This window comes from Pteropus vampyrus, unplaced genomic scaffold (genome assembly GCF_000151845.1).
Source record: "Pteropus vampyrus isolate Shadow unplaced genomic scaffold, Pvam_2.0 Scaffold159, whole genome shotgun sequence".
In the NCBI taxonomy this organism is placed as follows: domain Eukaryota; kingdom Metazoa; phylum Chordata; class Mammalia; order Chiroptera; family Pteropodidae; genus Pteropus; species Pteropus vampyrus.
This window is the reverse complement of record NW_011888940.1, coordinates 1,549,021-1,555,565: the sequence shown is the minus strand read 5'-3', so window position 1 is coordinate 1,555,565 and position 6,545 is coordinate 1,549,021. Positions and strand designations below refer to the sequence as shown.

The 6,545-nt window shown below is 37.4% G+C and overlaps 2 pseudogenes; one reads left to right on the top strand and one right to left on the bottom strand.

Moving 5' to 3' along the window:
- The first annotated feature begins 353 nt into the window (after window positions 1-353).
- LOC111745648 lies at window positions 354-472 on the top strand (annotated as a pseudogene).
- Window positions 473-3,753: 3,281 nt separating this feature from the next.
- On the bottom strand, window positions 3,754-3,869 carry LOC111745640 (annotated as a pseudogene).
- Window positions 3,870-6,545: the final 2,676 nt, after the last annotated feature.

Genomic DNA, 6,545 nt, shown 5'->3' with positions numbered 1-6,545 from the left:
AAAGATAAATATTTTGTAAATATTCATCATCAGCCCAACTGCTTCTCTTAATCTTAACTCTTTGCCCTTTGAAACTAGAGCCTTGTAATTTCTAATTTGTGCACAATTCGCTCAGTGGCTGTTTCTTTATACTTTTGGAAGCAAACCACAAAATTCCTATATGTGCGAATGTATCACATATGTGATACTCTTGTACGTATGTTTCATATCTGTTTACATGGCCACCCCTATCCTGGGTGCACCTCCTTAAACACAGACACTGGGCCTTTTTCTTTGGTCACCATGGCACTTAGAATAGTGCCAGACATGCAGTACGTGCTCAAGAATGTTTGCTGAATAAATAAACAATGCTCCTCTAAGGCCATGCCACCCTGAACAAGCCTGATCCCATTTGATCTCGGAAGCTAAGCAGGGTCGGGCCTGGTTAGCACTTGGATGGGAGACCACCTAGGAAGACCAGGTGCTGTAGGTGTAAAAAATAAAAAAAATAAGGAATTGTAAGCTGACAAGGTCCTTGCAATCTGTGAGGTCAACCAAGGGTTGCCTTGCCTAAAAAAAATCAAAAAAAAAATAAAATAAACAATGCTTAAGTATATTCATACACTTGCTACAGTCTATAATAAGATATTTTTTAACATAGAACAAAATCTGCATTACATGTAAAATTTGACAAGGTCTAAAAAAAATAGATGTGTAAACGGTTTCATCACTTTTTATAGTTCAGTAGGTGGTATTAAGATTAGCAGCGCAGAACTGGTTTCCTGCCTTAAAGGTTGTGTTAAATATTGAAATGGTTCTCAAGCGTGGCAATACGATGTGGTGATCTGCCTATACTTTTGAACAAATTAGAATTCATTGTACCATTTGTATATCTGTATTATCTGTCAAGGTCCGTTCCTTTTCTGACTCAATATTAGACTGTGCATGTATAAACACTATAACATACTGAAGATTCAAAACGCATGTGGGGGGAAATTATTAACAAAATTTAGGCATGAAACTAATAAGCTTTAATAAATATTTTTAAAATAAAATACAGTCCATCTGGGAGAAGTATAAATTTTATTTTCATTCATTAGGGTGATCCACTCACTGACTCATAGTTCTAACTTCCTTTACTAATTCGAAAAATTAGTCATTCTGTGTGGCAGTGTGAACATTGCGACGGAAGGCCTATTGCATTTTCAATTTGCATAATTTGTGAATACTATCTATAAATATGAGTATTTTCCTCAAAGTTAGAAATTATGTAATGGCAAAAGAAAACCCAAACCAACTATTAGTGTAATGTGTATAAATATACTTTCAAAGATCTTAAACAGAGAGCTTTATTTGAAATGAATTCATGAAGCATCAACTTTTTGAGTAAGCAATGTTTTCCTTAACAGCATTTTGCATAAACATCCACTCTTTGGTAAAACTTTTACCTTTCCCCATTTCTTACTTGCTCTCCCCCAAAATAGACTTAAGAGGGCAAAGAGTGTTCTAGAAAAAAGCTGCCCTTTCTAAACTTCCCAGGGGTTGCTGTCTTCTGCTGTCAGCTATAATCTTCTTTAAAGGGCCATCGATTATTCCAGAATAGAAACAGTAGTTTCCAATATACTTATTTTTCTTCTAAATGGTTATTTCTCTTTAATGTAGCCTTACTTGGAGTAGGTGGGGTGGGGTCTAGAGATGCTCTTCATATAAGAAGTTTTAATGGTTTGAAATAGTTTTTCCTAAACTTTTTATCACAAAGAGTCCAGAAAACTTTTCTTGAAAAACTTACTCAAGATACTCAGTGCTATTGCCTCTCAGAGGCACATAATATCCAGAATATGCATCACTATGGAAGGGAATCGTGAGAGAAATGACAGAGGGCAAGTTTCACTGAGCAACTAAAGACTAGGAGATTGTGCGTAGTGCAGAAAAAGGAACAGATGGAACTCGTAGGCTCGTCATCACATTGTGTCTGAGGATTTGGTTCAACATGTAAGAGACTTCCCGATGCACGCTCATTTCTCTCCATTGGGCCTGATGGAATAATGCTTTTTTGACTCTTTGCATGTGGAGTGGTAGTATTGTGGAATCTGCAGCACAGGGCTTATTTGCAAATCTTCTTCTGATGCTCTGAATTTGCAGTGAGCTGCGTTGTAATTCTCCTCTGAAGGACTTAAAGGATGTGGAACTGAAATCCTAGGTTAATTTTTTAATGCTAACTTGCCGTCCTCTGCGAGGAGAGAAAATACATTGCACAGCCACGGTACGAGTTACAGTAGCTGAAAAGTCGATTGCCAAAAGGCAGCCTGCTCCAGATTCTCTGGTTTCAGGTTTTAGGACAGAGAGGAAAGCTCGAGAATGTATGAGTCATGACGTGCTCTTAGTAATTCTGCTAGAACGTTGGGGCTGAGGTGCTATATGTTGCATACTGCTTGCATCTGGATGGAATTAGAGCTTTTAGTGTTCCCTCAAGAAGGCTTATTAATAGCAGAGGACGAAATAATAAGTGTGTACCATGTATAGCATTGGAGGAAATGAGCAATGCCAGAGCAGGCTTATCAGGACTTGGTGTTTGTTCTTTCGCTACCCTGGGGAAACAGATGTATTGATCAGATTTTTAGAGAAAAACAGCCTGCAGTGGGTTTACTGTGCTGAGATATGATAGACCAGGAATGTTTTTTAATGATAGCCTGCTGGAGAGACTCAAATGGCCGCTAACCTGAACAGCAAAGGGAAGGCCGTAGCACGTAGGGTAGGTGAAAGATGTCAGGGTTGATTTCTGGGTAAATTCTCTTAGCCTCTTAAGATAATACGGCTGACTTTGAACATGCTTATTCAAAATGATTGTATTTCAAACTTAAAGAGTCACTGATGAAAATAGTCTTAAGGTTTAACCACCTTTTCTTTCCCACCCCTACCACTGTGTAAGAGGCTAGAAATTAAAAACACGTTGTGTAGCTATGAAATCGAAAAATGAAATATACATGATTAGAGATGTCAAACTAAACTTAATGGTAAAATAAGTGGGCACAGCATAAGCCACATTATATTTGTATAAGTATAAGCTGTAACATTTTCCTTTTTTTCCCCCCACTGAACCCATCGTATAGGGAAACACACTTAAGTGGGCATAAATTTTTTAAAAATGAATTTATTGGCTCATATAACTGAAAACTTCAGGGATCTGGCTTCAGGTGGAGCTGGACCTAGTGACTCAAATGATGTCATTAGGATTTCCTTTCTCCATCTTTCAGTTCTAGCTTCATCCAGGGGAAGGTCTTCGCATTTGATGGTTCTCAGAAATTACAGATTCATATTTTTAACTTGGTAACCCAAGAAAGGAGCAAGTTTCTCTCTCCTAATAGTTTTAGCCGAAGTCCTGGAATTGAATCTCAGGCTTGGGTCTGGGGACCAACCCTGAACCAGTCACAGTGGCCACAGTGATGGGGCATACCCGATTGGTCTAGTTAAGTAGCCCACTTTCCTCAGGGGCCAAATGGACTGACGTGGGTGAGGGGCTCATTCCCAAAGGAGATCGATGTAGCATCATCAAAAGAAGGAAGAATAGGTGCTGAGCAGACACAGCAACAGGTTTACACTTCAGTTGGTAAATATATTGGGTTTATTTAAGGACATGAGACTTTTTTGTAAGTAGTCTATCAGTCCTTTATACCAAAACAGGAGCAGCCCCCTTGGGAAGCTATATGGTTATTCAAATCATGCCATCTTTTACTCAACATGTTTTATTTTTTTTAAATTATTTATTGTTATTTATGCCTACAGCACTTGGACTTCCTATGTGGTCTCCCATCCAAGTACTAACCAGACCTGACCCTGCTTAACTTCCGAGATCAGACATCGGGCTTATTCAGGGTGGCATGGCCATAGACCATGGACCGTGGCTCTACTGGTGCGTGAACCCAGAACCTTCTGTGTGTAAAGCAGACATTTTAACCGCTACACTATGGAACCACGTCCTTCTTTTTACTTTCTTTCTTTCTTTTTTTTTAACTCCATTTTTGAATTGCCTCCTGAGTCACTTTACGAACTTTAAATAAAATTTGTTATTAGTTTATAACTATATAATACTTTTACATGAAATAGCTAATCACATTAAATAGATTAGGATTCTTTCTCACTGTTTGACAATGAATATGCAAAACAAAATTCCAAAAATGGAATTTTAAAAAACAATGAGGAGAATTATTATTGCATTAAGACTAGAGCCTCCCGAGGTACCTATTTTGAAAAGGACAACACTCACTTGGGTAGACAAATCATTTTTTTCACCAGACCCCTGTCCTTAAAGAAAGCTTGCACTCACCATGGTTCTGACTATAAGTACAAAGTGGGCAGAGCTTTCATGGCTTATTCTTGAGATTGAATTTTTTCATGAGTATTTGGAAGATGGTGGTTAAATACCGAGGGACAACTTGTCTACCAGCATAAGCACAGAAAGTGCTGTGCTTCCCCATCTTTCGTAGAGCCAAGATTTGAAAAGGGGCCCCTGAGCAGATGGCTGGACAGACTAAAGCATTAGTTTGCTGAGCCTCTGTGCTTGCTAATTAATTCTTTAGTTTACTAGGATTTAAAATGGTTGTTCAAAACAAGACATCCCTTAAAATAAATGCTAGGTGAAAGTCTCAACATGATATTGATTATCAAGATAGTTATTTCAAACAACTGAGGGTTGTCAGTAAGTAACAGAATTGTGTTACCTGCCTTGTTGGTTTAACTGTTTTCAATTCATAAAATGATTATCTACAGTTTTAATATTCGTGTTCTCCTGGATTGTATTTTCCAATTTTCCAGTTACAATGGTAAATGGAATTCTATAGCAGATGGAATTTCGCAAGTCAGATACATAATATTGTTGACATTCATTACTGAGAAAGAGAAGTTTATAGGACTGTGGCTTGAATACCCTGGATATTGAGAATTAAAAGTTGTAAGTTTCAATTTTTTGACATATCTGCTTACTATGTTACCACGTCTCAGCTAACTTCTGGGTATTTCTTCCTTCTTGGAAAATGTGAGAACTGAGTACTGACCCATCTCATGTAGAGTAATGAGCGTGAACTAAATATCTGTTATTGATATTTAGGATAGGATATTGATATCATGTAGTATTTTCATTATATAAAAGATTATGAAAAAAAAGTGAAGGCTTAAGATTTTCATTATATAGAATTCCTTGAATTTGTTGAAGGAGTTTTGGGGCTGGTTCTTTTCGTATTGGAAGCCTGATATTGGAAATGGGCCTGTGCAAATGTCACCCATGCAACTCTTTATTTGGGTCAGTAAAGAAAATCTCAAGAGTAATTTTATAACGACAGATTCTTCAAATGCATATTATTCCCTTAGAATAACAAACACATTTTGAAAGATGCGATAATTTGGACAGGTTGCTAGGTTGTTGCTGTCATTTGAAAAAGGAGCACTATAATCCAAAGACCTGAAATCTAAAATAATTCATGCAACAACCATTTTTTCAAGATACGGCATCAGACTCACATGATAAAAATAGGCTAGTGGGTATAAGCGAAGTCAAGACGCTGTTCTCTTCTTACTCCATTTTTTATTATCGTGAGTTTATCTCTTTTGGGGGGGAACATTAGAAGATATCTGTAAAATTCTGCAGATTCTTGTCTTCTTTTAATCCAAGGAAGTGGGAAGAGAAATGTGATGAGAATATCAAAGATCTGATTGGAAGTAGAGAGGAGGATATTATCTTAAATATACAAGTTGATATAAATTTTATATTAATAAAATTTGTATGTTCTAGTTAGTTATTAAAATTATTAGAAAGCTGGCTTATCAATCAGCAACTAGCAAACTAAATGCTATTACTGTGATCTAAAACGCTAAATTAGCTTCCCAATTATTCAACATTTTTAAGTGATCACTGTAGAGTAAGTAAAAAGGAAAATTAATGCTTAAGATTTTTATTGTATAGAATTCTTAAAATTTCTTAAGGAGGTTTTGGTTGGGTTCTTTTTATTGTTAAATTTAGTTATTGCAACTGGATTTGCGATGCTGTGTGAGTCTCCAGCTCAGACCTGCCTGGTCTGATTACTTGTTGAACTGAACATCTTGCATGTACCGCAGGCTCAGTATGTACAAAACAGAATTCTTCACCTTCGCCTCAAAACTACTCTTTGTCCAGTGGTCCTATTTCTGTAAATAACATCACCATCCATCCATTTCTCCATCTGAAACCTAGAAATTATTCTTGATTCCCATCTCTCCCTCGACCCCAGAGTTTACTCAGAGAAAAGAACCACTGGGAGGTATTTGTACATTACACATATATTTATCTGTAGATATAAGTAGATGGACATATACGTGTGTGTACATACACACACATACACGAGGTTTATTAGAGGGATCTGATCCCACTCAACGTGGGCCCTGGCGATGCGTTGCGGAAAGGCTGTTCTCTCTGCATCTGATATCAGGGCTTAAAGTGCACAGACAGGCTGGGCAGTCAGGAAGGAAAGATGAATGTAAGGAAAGGGAGGATAAGAACGATCTGGAACCCATAAGCAGGGGCTGGAGCCCCTTAG